Here is a 14,527-nt window from a genome sequence, read left to right as displayed (position 1 = left end):
CTTCCAGAGGATGCAAGGTGGCTGCCGCTGCGATGACGGCCTCCATCTTGATCGGCACTCCTTCCACGTCCCAGGTCCGTCCACACCACCCCTTTGTCTCACCGCTCGCTGTGAACACGCCGTTAAAGCCAGCCGGAGTTTGACAAGAAAAATGAAGTGTGCTATTTCCTGTGGCCTCGAGTGTCTCCCTGAATAATGAGCATATTGCCTGGACCCCCTCCTTGTCCCTCCTTCTCCCTGCCATCGCTTTTACTCTTCCCCTTGAAGTTCCAGTCTGCCGAGAGAGTGAGGGGGTCTGCAGGTTGGCGCTTGTCTCTGAAGAGGGGGGAAGCGGTCATGCAAGACCTGTCAAACTAAATGTGGAAAGCCCGGAAAAAGAAAGAGGATTAGATGAACGAAGTGGATCTTATAGATGAAATCATCATCCCATGTCACGGAATTAGAGAATGCAGAAGAGGAAACATGCGTTACGATACATCATCATAAGATGGTGCAAACAGCTGCAATCGAGGGGGCCAAATTAACCGGCGCTCTTCCTCACATCTCTTATTATTTCCCTGCTTTTTTAAACACATCAAATGGCTCAGCGGCATCGCCGGATCACAGGAAAACGCTGCCTCGCACAGAGAAGAAAGAGCAGCTCCAGCGCTATTTCCTCGCCCAGCCTTATTTCTCCCAATTACCCGTGTGTGAGCAAACAATCTGACACGACTGACCTCCTCTTGCAGAGCTGTGGTCATGACTGGGAGGCTCTCCCTGCTTATTATGACAGGAGTGTTATGGTAATGGAAGGAAAGTCTGCGGCGTGGCGATAGCACCGCAGGAACGGATAGCCTATTATCCACCACTGTGCCTGGTGCTAGTAATGGTGAGAGAGAGGGCATCCTATCTGTTATGGTGATGATGCATTTTAAATGGCTACTGCCTATTATATATCAGTGGATGATAATGGCAGGAGAGAGCATCCTCTGGGTTACGGTCATGATGCCGAGGAAATGGCGAGAAGGTCCGCGTGGAGTGTGCCGGCGTGGCTTCATGGTGATGGATTGAACCTAAGGAGAGGTGGTTTTTTGTCTCTCTGTGTGGTAATGATGGCGGGTCGGCCCGTGTGTTCAGAGAGCGTGACTATTCAGAGAAGGGAAGACAGCGAGGTGTGTGTGTGTGTGTGACAAACAAGAGCCACGCACTAGAAAGAGAGCCTTAGTTAGCTGTCTGCTCGGCGCTTCACCGCCCCTGTGATGTATGTTTATGGCCCATCATCTCTAGCCAATTACCCCGCCTCAGTGCGGGAGCGCCGCGCCGTCCCCCATCACAGCCGTCAGTGTGTGAGCGGAGCGCAGAGAGGCGGCGACAGTTAGCGTTCCTGGACGTCCCCGGCAGAGCGCTGTTTTCTCCTCGGGGGGCTCTCGGAGATCCGCTCTTAAGAAGGAAGACGCTGTGGCTGCCGAGGCCGCCGAGTGTGCAGCTGCTGTGAGTGTGCGAGACTGTTTGTGTCACTGAACGCAACTTTGGGTGTTTGTGTGGCTGCTCTTCACTTAGCACTTTAGCTAGCGATGACTGTCCTGATATAGGCTTGTTTTTTTACTTGCTTTCCACTGCTGCACCTCTTTGGAAATGTTGTATTTTACACATATTATTTGCTCTAATCTTACTTTTTTATTATTATTACATGGGTTATTGTTTACCTTGTGTTTTGCATACTTTGCATTAAATTTTGATCTTTATTTTTTAACCTTTTTTTATCAAAATGTTCTTATTTTCCATCGTGTGTCATGCAATCATGCAATTTTTATTCTGTTTTTATCTAAGGGGTGTTTTTTAAATCTTATTTTTCCTCTTTTCTGAGTCATTCTGTGTTTAAAATGCATTTGTTTTCCTTATTCTAAAGCACTTGGAGCTGCATTTCTTGCATGAAAGGTACAAATAAAGTTATATTTTTTTAAAATCTCCCGTTTCCCGTGCACTCTTGCGTGTGCATCTTTAAGAGCTATGGGGATCATGCACAGCTTGACACATATGATGAGCTGCTGTAAATGATGTGCGATCACACAGCCGAATCCCCCTGATGTGTTGTGTCTCTTTGTTTCCCAGATACCTCTGAGGCAGACGTCTTCATGCAGACTCTCTCCCACAAACACTTCTGACTTTTACCAGGTATCTCCTCCTTTTCTCTTTTTCTCTCTGTCTCTGCATCTCCAAAGTGTGTGTTGTGCTAGATTACACATTTGTGTCTCGTTCCCAGTGGCTGCCTCAGATTGCTTTTTCATAAAACGTTCTCCCGCTGAGGAGTGACATGAGAAAAAGGTAAACTGAATCAAAGTCGCAGCGGAACAGCCGTGAAGACTAATTTGCTTTCAGCGGGGAGTTCTTTTTAACCCCGCTGACACCGCTGAGGAGCGTGACTTTATCTCAGGCAATCCCTAAACTTGATATTTGGAGGATTCTTCTGTGAAACTGAGAATGCAGAGTGGTAAAAGACAAGTGTTTATATTTTTTATTTCTGCTTTCTGGCCTGATATTCACACAGTGTGACAGATTGAAACTGCAAAGCTGTGTTTGTGTTGGCCAGACGAGGGAACGCTGCTGCCCAGAGGGTTTATCAGGGAGAGAAAATATTGACCGCCAACAGTTGCACTTTGGTGGTGTTATTGCTTTTCACACTTGTGTGATACAGACAGCAGTCGCCAAGCACAACAATTGTAAACCCGCAGCCATATTGACAGGCGCGCTGCTCTTCTGTGCAGGGCAGCAGATCCGGCTTATGGTGTTGACTCTTTAGCTTATTTCACCAAAGTGCTTTTTTGCAGACAAATATAAAAGTGCTGGAACATGATGAGTAATACTTCCTCTTTATATGAGACGCAACACCCAGAGGGACCTCTAAATATCCCTCTAAATTAAGACCACAAAACACACTGACAGATCAACAGCACAGTATATGTGTGTGTGTGTGTGTGTGTTCTCTTTCAATATGCCGGAGCATTTCACTCCTCAGCCAGCCTCTCCGATTATTGGTTCGCTCACAAGTGAAGTCAATTCATCGCCTCAATATCACGTGTAGCTCTGAGGGGTTGGCTGTCACTGCGGTTCTCTGTTATTGTGATTATGAACCAATAACACCACTTTTCACTGTTTGTTTCTAAAAGCAGAAAGTCTGATCATCATCACTCGGAAGGCGACAACATTCATTTCTGGCAGTGATTCACTCACGATTGTTTAACTCGAACCACAGATGTGGACTTGAGACTTGGTGACTTGGACTCGAGTCGACTCGAGTCACTGTTTTGATGATTCGCGATTTGACTTGACAAAAAATAAATGACTTGAGACTTTCTTGAGACTTGAGCAAAGATGACTTGGTCACAACACTGACTCGAACCCTCCTGATGAGAGACAGAATTAACACGTCGCTGCAGCCAGAGACAAGTGCACGCTAGTTTAGTTCCTTTATTCAGCTTTAAAGTGTCTAGATGAGCTCAGGTTGTGGCGTAAGAGTCACTGAATATTTATTTTGTCTGCTGCCAAAGAAAAGGAAAAAAAGGAGCCTCTTTTAATGCAACTTTAATGTTATTACGGCATCTTCCTCCCGTAGTCTTCACAGCAGAGTGTCTGGCTAAAATACATTAAAGGAGCCTCAAACCAGACAAATATTAAGATTCTCAACTTTCGAGTTTGGATTTAGAAAAGGCTCGCTGGTTTAGCTCAGTTGGCAGGCGCCCCATGTACAGAGGCGTTACTACTTCTAATTACAACAGCTGTGTCCCAATTCGAAGGCTCCTTCAGATGCGGCGGTCAAATGCGTCCTCCGTTACCCTGGCCACGAAGGATCCAACAGGTGCATCCTACATTTTAAAATAATAGGTTAACTTCTGCGACGTTAGTAATGCTAGCTAGTTAGCCTGCTAGCTACCTGTTGCTGGGCAACAGGAGCGGCATTTGGTGACGCAAGGGTAGACCAGACCGTCTCATTTCAGTTCAGCTTTGACAGTCTGCGCAGGCTATGAATGGAGCATCCTCCGTTGACCGCCTCCTTCGATGGCTGCAGCCCGTGGATTGGGACACTACGCTGCATTTCAAGCTAGCTGCGTTTCAACAAGTTGACGCTAAACGATGGTAGAGACGTGTTTTGTTTTCGGCTGTTATTTTATGAAAGGAGAAACAGGTACAAGGTAATTAAACGTATTTTGCAAGAAAAACTGTTTGATTATTTCATGTGATTTCGCCTGCATTTGCCATAATGTGATACTGCACTTATTGATATCGTAAAATTATTAGTACTTACATCGTGACATTAATTTCATAAACGTTTCCCTTCCCCATAATAGACAGAGGAGTAGGGAGGGTTTGCGATGCCTTGTGCTGCTACATTTTGAAAAGCAGTGTCTGTACTTTCTGCTCTCTGCCCCCATGAACGCCACGCTTTGAAGGAACTCTGCGTCACATCTCGGCCAAACTCCTGTAGCTGTTTTTGTTTTTCCAACCTTTAACATTTTTAAGTGGCGCACTCCGGTAAATGAGACGTTTGACATTCTGAAGCAGCGGGGACTTGAAACAGCTTAAATCAGGGATCGAGGTGATCCTCCAATTTCTCATCTGCTTCAATGCCATGCCAATGTGGGCGTGCATTAAAGATTCATGCAAACAGCTGTTTCTTCTACAGGACAGCATGGCTCAGAGCGAGGCTATGTGCTTAGATTTCAAATCAAGGAGGAAGAGCTGGGTTTGAAAGAACGACACATATAGTTCAGGCTTCTACATCATGGCAGGAAGTCAACGCATGCTTGTTACGAAAACGGCAGCACAAAACACGTTGCTGAAAATTGGAGGAGGAGTGCAAGTAATTCCTGTAGTAAGATTCTAGGTAAAGACTAAGTTTGTAAAACAGACTCATTCACTTCTTAATATCAAGCCGTATATAAGAAGTGGACTGAGCCATCGGTACATCACCCATTTGTTTCCATATAACCATTTTAAAGCTGCAAGTTTGGCCTTTTTGCCGTCACTGTGTTGAATTCTGCAGCCAAAAGTGGGGAGCTAACTTTAGTGCCAGCTTCATTAGTAAGGGTGCGTCCATAGTTACACTGTGATATTTAGTGTGATGCTCCAATCCCCTTCAGTCATACAACTCACGTTTGTGATAGTTTGAAATGTTTACTGCAGCAGAACAGATTGTTTGCTGTCTAGGCTCCGACCTCAAATTTGAGGAGTGATGAGATAATATCTTAAACCACTCTAGTTGGAGCCTGCAGGTGGATGCTGGCGTGGTGTTGGGGCTGTAAGTGTGACCGCAGGACTGGTGCAGGGCAGCTATGGCAGTGACAAAGCAGAAGGAGAGAGCGGGAATCTTGCTGCTTAAATAGACCGCTAGATTAGGAGGAAGAGTTTTATCAGGTTATTGTAGCAGCTCGAGTTGCGTACCTGAACCAGCTCGCAGGCATCGCCCCATTTATGGAAAAAATGAACAGCCAATTCTTTCAAGTGTTTTAGCACAAACAAATACTAAACCAGGCATTATCAGGCAGCCTTGCTCGCGACATTTCATTCAGAAGTAGAGCTGCCCTAAAGAATACCATGCATTACCCTCTTTACTCTATAGGAGACCATCATTTTAGAAATTAACATCATGCTGAAAATGTTTACTTAGGTAAGAAAGAGAAGTCGGACTTCCTTTTGCAACCAGTGTAATCGCCCTTGATGGCCATCAGAGAAAACACAAGACAAGTGTTTGAGACTGGAGCCCTACTTGCTTTTTATGAATGTAATTGTTCACATCCTTGTCTTTGCTCAGGCCGTATGCAACTGCTGTATGTTTGGGATGTAAACAACAGACATGGAGACACTCTAGGACGTTACTATGTTCATTCTGAGATCACGGCAGAAGAACTGACAGGTACCGCCCCCGCTCCATTCTCCAACACTTTCCTCCGTGCACTGACGTAACGTCTCAGACTTGTTTCTGTTTAGTTTTGCAGGTTTCCATATCAACTTCTCAAACAGAACTTGTTTTGACAGGCATGTTAGTCGCTGTGCAGCGGCAATGACACATCATACAGATGTGGATAATCTTGGACTTGATCTATCAGCTTGTCTTCAGAACTTTGTGCCATTGTTGTCCCTGCTGCTGTGTTGAACCTGCCACACCCCCTCTACCCCTAGACTGCCACTACCGCTCATGTGCAGACTGCATCTCGCGTTCACATAGCGTTAATTTTTGAGGACGAGCACAGCCGACGCTCCAACAAACGCAGGGAGCGCGTGGCAGCCGTCATGCAAGTATATCTCCAGCTTTACTTTTCAGAGCTGATACTTAGTCCACTTCAGTCTATGTTTAATACACATTGAATCTGATAAGAAGCCAGGGGAAGCAGAGTCAAATCACAAAACGCTCTAAAGAAAGGTGTGTGTTCATTTGACCCGACATTCGAGGATATTTACTGATAGTGTATCGAGTCAGCAGGTGCTGAATGCAGTCGCTGAGTTATGCATGTTCTGTGAGAGTAACACGTTCACAGCGGGTGTGCTGCCATCCTTCTCTTTCACATGCACACTGACTTGTGTGTTTACTCTCATTTTCACTGCCTCTCGTGTCTCTTCCTCCGCTCCAGTGTCTGTGGCCTAAAAGACAGCGTCATTAAATTTCTGCATCTGAGCTTCATTGAACCAGACTTAACATAAAGACACAGCTGGAGTCATGTGATGCACGCGTGTCCATGCTCTATTATATCCTCCACGGCCTTCAAAAATACAGTAAATGATCGTAAAGGGTGCAACATAATAGCGCTCTCTCCTCCGCCGAGACGGGTCGTGACCTCCTCGCAGACTCTTTACAGTGACCATTTGAATGGTAATGTGACAGGCTGATTGCCAATTTGCAGCCCACACAAAAGCATTGCCCCAACTGAAGTAAAGGATGGCTCTGTAATGACAAACACAAACAATACGGGCAGCCCCGACCAAACACTATCTTCTGTTTCCCGTCCTCTTTAAAACTATACACTCATCGTCGGAGGAGGGAACGTGAAAACTGCATCGCTGAAACAGAAAAAGGGTGTTTTCACCGAAGTCACACCTCGCTTCAAGCTGCTGCCATGCTACATAACATAATGGTGAGCTATTCCTGCTGGATGTGGCAGTAATAAGCAGATGATCCCCTTTAGAAATAACAGCTGGTTGTGTTTTTCTAATGCCGAGGCTCCATCACCGCCCGTCACTCCTCATTCATCCGCAGCTGTTAGCCGTGCATCCTATGTAATTGCTCTCACTCTGCTCTACTGTAAAGCTCTACTTTTTCCCCACCACTTTCATAAATGCATTATAATACAAACATGAAGGTGGTCGAGTCCAACATCAGCACGTCTACTTTGCAAGACGCAGTTGGATGATAATGGCGCTCGGTCTGCCGGAAAGCTGTGCCGGTTTGCGTTGAGGTTATGAGCTGCAGAAAGTCACTTTGCTGCGTGGGAGCAAGAAAGCAGCCTGGGAACGTTCACGCTGCAGAGTGGTGCATTCTGGGAATGTTGGTAGTTAAGTACAGGGGTACGTTATTACAGATTTCTCAGCTTTTTATGCATCTGGAATTGTTGAGGCACTCAAACAAAACTCAGCCACAGACGGAGACTTGTCAGAACCCCTTCATGTTCGTGAAGCTTTTCATTTTCTAATTAATTCTGAACTGCAGCAGGAGTCTGCCTGGCTAACAATACAACATGTTTGGCAGCTCTTCTTAGGAGGTAACAATCACCGCAAACCAAAAGATTTTCCAGTTAAAAGAAAATCCATCCTGAAAATCCGTAACAATGAGTTTTTTGATGCCTGGAAATTTCCGGTACGCTAATGTGCTACGGAGTATTGTCTGCTGTCAGTCTGACACATTAAGCTAAGTGTAGTCACTCAGGACCAGAGACTTCTCTTCAGGCTCATCACTCACATTCAGCACTCACACAAAGAGAAATCCATCAGAGACAAATATACATTTTTGCAGCCTCAGAGTGCACTCTCCTACAGGCTGCATAATAAATTGCATTTTCATCGTCATCGCTGGATGAAAATGTACAATAAACACACAGCAGCAGACTGCACGGAGCGCAGTGAAGGAGGAGGCATGCATGCCAACATTTGACCTCTCACATGGAGTTAGATAAAGCTTCAGCTAGCGGTCGCCTACCCTCAGATTAATGTGGGGCTATTTGGTGACAGTTGCAAGGTAGGCAAGCGCGACGGCTGAGGGAGGAGAGAGGAGGTTACAGCCCAGCGTCTGATTAGGCTGCTCATTTCCAGTTTATTTCCTCGTGCTCTCTGTTCACTGTAGAGTTCCAGGAGACTCATTTTCCAGTAAAATCCCAAATTATTTCTGTCTGTAATTCTGACTCCGCCTCTGAATGTTTTTTGACCGGAACATTCGTGTACCAAACTCTGCTTCAAGTACAGACTCTGATTCTGCTGCTCCGTGTCTGTTTGGCTGTCGAAGATCATGTGGTGACGAAGAACAAAACTTCTGGGTAGACAACTTTACAAACACAGGAGCTGTAAGTTATAGGGAATATGTGCGCAATATTGAACAATTGTATTCCTCAGTGCATGTTGTCCTCATGTTAATCAGTATCCAAAAAGGATACTCTAAGTACTGTATGTACGGTCGTTTGAAGAAATCAGTCCGTCCAGATTTCGTGGGCATTTTCTGTGATTCTTGCGGCCAAAATGCCTGATTTTAGTTGCATTGATGCTTTTCTTTTCTGATTTTTTTCACATTAGATATCCACTGTGTGATTTGGAGAAAACGCTCCTGTAAAGCCATCTATTGGCTGAGCGATTTGTTTGTCTTCTGACATCATTTCCAGACAATTTCTGTTGCCAAATAAAACGTGTAACAAGTAAATGACAGTAAAGCCATGTGCTACGGAGTATTGTCTGCTGTCAGTCTGACACATTAAGCTAAGTGTAGTCACTCAGGACCAGAGACTTCTCTTCAGGCTCATCACTCACATTCAGCACTCGAATGACAGTAAAGCCAGTAGCCATGAAATGCTCATTTGTCACTTCACGTGCAGATTCAGTACACACATTTTTTATTACATATATGCTTTTCTGCTCTTTATTTCGTGGACGGCTCACACTTTTCCTCACAGGAACATAGATAATGGTCACAAGAAGACATCAAGTTTTGGATTTATTTATATGGAATCACTGTGTAGAGTCTCCTGAAGAGACTGTAGTTCGAGGCTGGATGAGGTAACTAACAATCACGGATCCCATCGGCTACAGTCTGAGACGATACTGGGGACACCTGTGAACGTGCCGGGTGGTAAGCGATTATCAACTTCCCGTTAAGACTTCCTTTCCCGCGTGCTGCTTTGTTACAGAAAGTGAAACTTGTGATTGACTTGTTATTAACGGCTCTTACCTTTGCTGAAATCACAACATCATGAGGCAGATAAGATGTAAAAATTCAAGCTTTGTCAGGTCTGTCTTCAAGAGGAGAAGAAAACTTTTTAAAGTGCTGGTTTGTTTAACGAAGGTCGGATTGATCTGATGCATTCGAGGAAGTCAGGAAATCTGAACGGCTTTGTGAAACAGCGTCAAGGGAATTTATCTCAAGTTAAATTTTAGCTCTAGAGCAGATCGTTAGCTGTTAGCATGCAGATGTCTGTTTATAGAGATTAATAAGAAGCGAAATCATCGTCAGATGACGCTGATGGGAGCCGGGATGTCATTACGGCGGATTACGTTCCGCCTGCTTTTGCTCTCCACACGGACTGTTTTTCTTGCATACGCTGCAGCCTGCTGATACGTGATTGGTCAATATTACAAGCATAGTTCAAACGGAAACCAGAACACTTGCCTTCCAAAAAATCCACGTCGCTGCATACAGATTCTACTATCTGTAAAAAGAGATTAGGTAACTCACGACAGTGAGACGATCACGCACCAGAGCCTCGCCGAAACTGCGCAACTTTGGTCTCAAGCATCTCGAGCATGCATTGTTCCAAACATATTAAAGGAACAAAAAAGAATCCTTTCTTTGCAGATCTCAGGGGATCGATATTCTGAATATCAAAGAAGCACCTTTGGTGACATGAATGACTTCATGCATGAGGGGAAATAGGATGATATTTGCAGAAAAGTTGCAACGATTGCAAGGTCGAGAAAAAGTTGCTGCAAGTGGTTGAATTTGCGGGAAGGACTGGAGCGACTGACAAATGTGTAACTTAAACAGAAGAAAAAGTTGAAGGCAAGTGGGTACCAGCAAAAAATCATCAAAGCTGTAGAGAGATAGGACATTTTGGGAATAGAGAGAGGGCATGGCGAACAGCGAAGGAGGAGGGCTGGAATCAAACCCAGACATGACACGACAAGGACTCAACCTCTGCACAAGGGGAGCTCGCTCCACCAGCTGATACCAGGGCCCCCTGTAACATAAAAAATTAACGATCTATCCAAGTGTGAGCCTATTATAAGATGATTTTTCCTTCAAAACTTGAAGGTGCACTTCAGAGAAGTGCAAAGCCTTCTCCTGGATTGTTGATCTGGCACTATCTTTAACTAACACCCACATGGTATTCCTCTGCAAGCTGGAAACCCACTCAAGGTTCTATATTTCTCTCATACTGGTGTGAGAGGAGACTCGCGGTGCCGACCCCTCGAGATGTCGATTCCCACCGATGCTCGTGGACTTACAGCAACATTTGGCCCCAGAGTCAGGGAGGAGGAGAGGAGAAGCAGAGCGAAAGAGAGAAGACTATGAGCTTAATGTAGATCTGTCATCAGCTGGCTGCAGATCAAAAGAGCAGCATTGGCAGGCGGAGCACAGAATCCACCGGAGCCTCCTCTCTATGCCAAGCTCCAGCTTCTCTGAGGTAGACGAGCACAGAGGGGCCTGGCTCCAGGCGAGGAGTGTGTGTATCTGCTTTCTCTCTCTGTGTATTTGTGTGTGTGTTTTTGGGGGGCGGAGAGGTGTGGGCACATGCACAATGTCTCAAGGCAAGGATCTGGCACTTTGAAAATGTCACCAGAATCCCAGAAACAAAAAAAAAAGAAGAAGAGAAAGGAGAAAGTGTGATGAACAGACGCGTATGCTCTGGGAGGTGTGGGATTTAGAGAGTGTGGAAGGCAGAACGGTTCTGTTGGAGTGGGAGACTGGGAGGAATAGAAGCACAGAGACACAGAGATGCAGCCTCTCCTCACTGTACACCTCTGCAGCACCAGCGCACTGCTGTTAAGTGGGCCCAAAGATGGATCTGAATTGAAGCTTACAGGTTCTTAAGTGGTGTCTTTCGTCTTTGTTTTGATACTGGCATGACAGTCGAACACGAACATTGGCTCCGTGCGCTTGTGCAACAGTGAATGACTCACTGTTAAATTTGGATCTACATTTACTATTGTGTTTCATTATCAGGCTGAATATTAAATATGCAGTCCAACAGCCGACGCCACAGTTCAGGCTGTATCGGAGGCATTTTCAATACTAGTACTCATTGTTCCTTCACCACAAGTGCAAAACATAACTGTTAATGTCATGGCTCTTTGTGGGACTGGACCACTACTTATTATTAATCACTTATTTGGTCCTATTTGTTACACTTTTATCGCACTTTGCAGTTTTATAATTTTAGCTTTTAGCATGTTAGCAGTTCGGAGAATTTGTATTCCAGTTTTATATCTTGTGTAACATGTGTATGGATCCGTATGCGTGTGCATGGTTTAGGGTGCATACAGATACATACAGTTCATTGCAGCCAAACTGAATTTCACTGTGTGTTTGATATGCAGTGACAACAAAGTATCTATTTGGTATCGGAACAACTCTAGCCATTATCATATCGTCTGTTATAAGAAAGAATTCACCTCCTGTGTCACCTGACTGAAAGACAGGTGCAAACATGAAGTACTTAACAGAACTAGAACAGCCCATGCGTGAGTAGCAAAGACCATATGGAACATTTTCAGCGGGGGCAGCAGCGGTGAGCTCGTCCAAGGCCCGATCAACACCAAACCCGAAAGCGACAAGGGGAACCGAAGCTTGCAGTCCCACAGTCCTCATAAACAACTTCATTTCACTGTGTCAGCAAATGCACAGCGTGTCCCTGTGTTAGTACCAAGCAGAGACTCGCGTGTTGTAAACTGGCCGATGTACGCCAATCTTACTAATGCACTCTGTAAATAGCAGGGACAGAGTTTCTGCGTCCTCCAGATCGCAACGCGCCACCTGGTTGCCTGACCACACCTCGAAAAATTACAACTGTGCTGGGTGGAAAAGCAATGACTGCTTTGCGCCAGGTGAACGATCCACTTGCAGCCTTGACGTTGGCCTACTTGCTTTTGATCACTGTCAGTGCAGAAAACTGACATGTGTCCTCTCTCTCTGAAGTTACAAAAATACATTTCCCCCCACACAGTGCAGATGTTAGCTAACCAGATATTTTCTGGTTTATTTTTCCTCACACTGCGCCTCCCCTTAAAACCTCTTGCGCTCCCTTAGAGGAGGCGTGCCTCGCTCTGAAAACCGCTGGTTTAGGCAACAAATGAATTTTGGCTTTAAGTTATGGAAATGTTGCAGTTGAGAACATGTGTATCTAGTTGACTGTTTCAAACAAGACCCCTCTGACCTAATCAATTGTAAGCTCCTGAACATAACCATAAAATATTGCATATTGCTGTGGCACTACAAGCTGCAAAATCAGATATTTTGGTTGATCTTTATTACGCGTGAGGTCGCTTAATTAACATCTCCTCATTATGTTTGTAGAAAACATAAACCAGTTGCCTTTATGTTTCCATACAGAGCTGCTTTGAGTCCTTTGTTAGAGCATGCAACTCGTTCAGATGATCCGTCTTTTAATTGCCATGATTTTGTGTTTCAGCTGTTTTTTGTGTCAATATTATTTTATTAACCTTTTTTATATGGATTTTATAAAAAAAAAAGAATTACATACAGAATACAGAATTGCACGGTTAAAAACTCTGGAGGCAAACTGCAGCGCTAAGCAGATTGTAAAAGGTGCAATTCTCCTCTGACAAAGGTATAAGGAGTGCTCGCTCTGTGTGTTTATCTCCACAGCCTAAGAGTCTCTAAAGAGAGGGAAGCTGTGTTAAGAAATCAGGCTCTGACCTTGCCAATCTTGTCCCAAGTCTCGGCATAGCAGTACACAAAAAAAGATCCGACTCAGTGAGGATGCACAACGTCTCTCTTCCACGATTTCTCTCTTTGTGTTTGTGACGGTGCGTGAGTGTTCTCGCATTCACCCGAACTCAATGTCAAACCTATTTCCAAACCACTGATTCAGCTGGTTGTGGAGCGATACAGTGAAGCTGCCAATGCTAACCTTTAGAGATTACGGTGACATTAAAAGCTGCATATGGCGAGTGGGGGAGACCCGACCACTCTGCGCCTCATCTGATGCAAATGTCCTCTCTCACCTCTATCAGCAGAAGTAATTACGGCAAACCACTGTGACATCTCAGGCTGTGCACGCGAGGGGAAGAGTACCTGGTATAGGTCACAGAAATACACCCATCTCTCTGGGTAAGGAGGAGACAATTATCTTTTCGTACGGAGAGGCGGCATTCAGGGAGGAGCCCTCCACCCTCTAACCCCCTCCACCCCACACACACACACACACGCTGCTCCATCTGAAGTATCTTCTGTTCCAGCAGCCTTCAGGGACTCAGTCAAGAAATTGACACTGCTGTTAGCATGCTTGGGGCTAAAAAGATCTAACAGTGTAGCCGCGCCGCCTCTCTCGGCGACTCGGGCTTCATTAATATGTCGGCAAACATGTGTTTGGTCTAGATTTCATAATGTATTTTTCCAGTCACTGCGCTGATATGAAAATGAAATGCATATTGGCAGTGTTTCCGCTACAGTTGTCACAGTGTCTGTTGATGAATTCCCTGAGTATCACAAATACACATGTTAATGGACAGCTCACGCAGCCATAACTAGAATGATAATACGGCTTGTTTGGTCTGCTGTTTTCTTTGGCTTCTTGAGTTTCCACTGATTTGCATTTTCACATCTCATCTTTTCATTTTCTTTGAGGTTACTTTTGTGCATTTTATTTCTTATATGGAAAGTGACGGATTAAGATTGACAGGAAATTTAGGGCTGAGAGACGCGATGACATGCAGGACTTTCTTTAATGGTACATGTGAGCTACCTGGCCACCCCCTCTCCTTATACTAATTACTGTTTAAACGTATAAATATCAAATACTGTTGATGACACCTTCTGAAGAGCATCTGCTCTAAGAAAGACAAACCACAGCATTCGCCACATTGCGTTTTTGTTTAAGCCGTGTGACTTAAAATCCCACCCCGTTCTCCACACTCATAATCCTCATGCATGGGCGCTCCTTGTATTTTTTTGTCTTATTTTTTCCTTGTCATGTTTCCTCTGTTGATGTGTTATTGTTGTGTTGTGTTACCGAGCAGGGGGGTCCCGCGGCCCCACAGCTGACCCTGCTGTTCGGAGTCAGTGGGCTGCGGTGGCCCAGAGCGGCTTACGCTAACCTCTAACCCCCCTGGCAGCCGC

General features: G+C 45.1%; 1 protein-coding gene across 1 annotated transcript in view; it reads left to right on the top strand.

Moving 5' to 3' along the window:
• The first annotated feature begins 2,127 nt into the window (after positions 1-2,127).
• LOC138613225 (alpha-1,3-mannosyl-glycoprotein 4-beta-N-acetylglucosaminyltransferase C-like) overlaps positions 2,128-14,527 on the top strand; it is a 55,091-nt gene continuing 42,691 nt past the window's right edge. Inside the window, exon 1 of the mRNA XM_069686846.1 lies at positions 2,128-2,154. The gene's annotated coding sequence lies outside the window, so the exon portion shown is untranslated. The remainder of the gene's footprint in view (positions 2,155-14,527) is intronic.

Source organism: Semicossyphus pulcher, unplaced genomic scaffold, assembly GCF_022749685.1.
Source record: "Semicossyphus pulcher isolate SPU_LCO1_2020_fin unplaced genomic scaffold, fSemPul1.0.p SCAF_8, whole genome shotgun sequence".
NCBI classification, from domain to species: Eukaryota; Metazoa; Chordata; class Actinopteri; order Labriformes; family Labridae; genus Semicossyphus; species Semicossyphus pulcher.
Note: the sequence above shows the minus strand (reverse complement) of the source record. Positions and strands in the feature narration are given on the sequence as shown.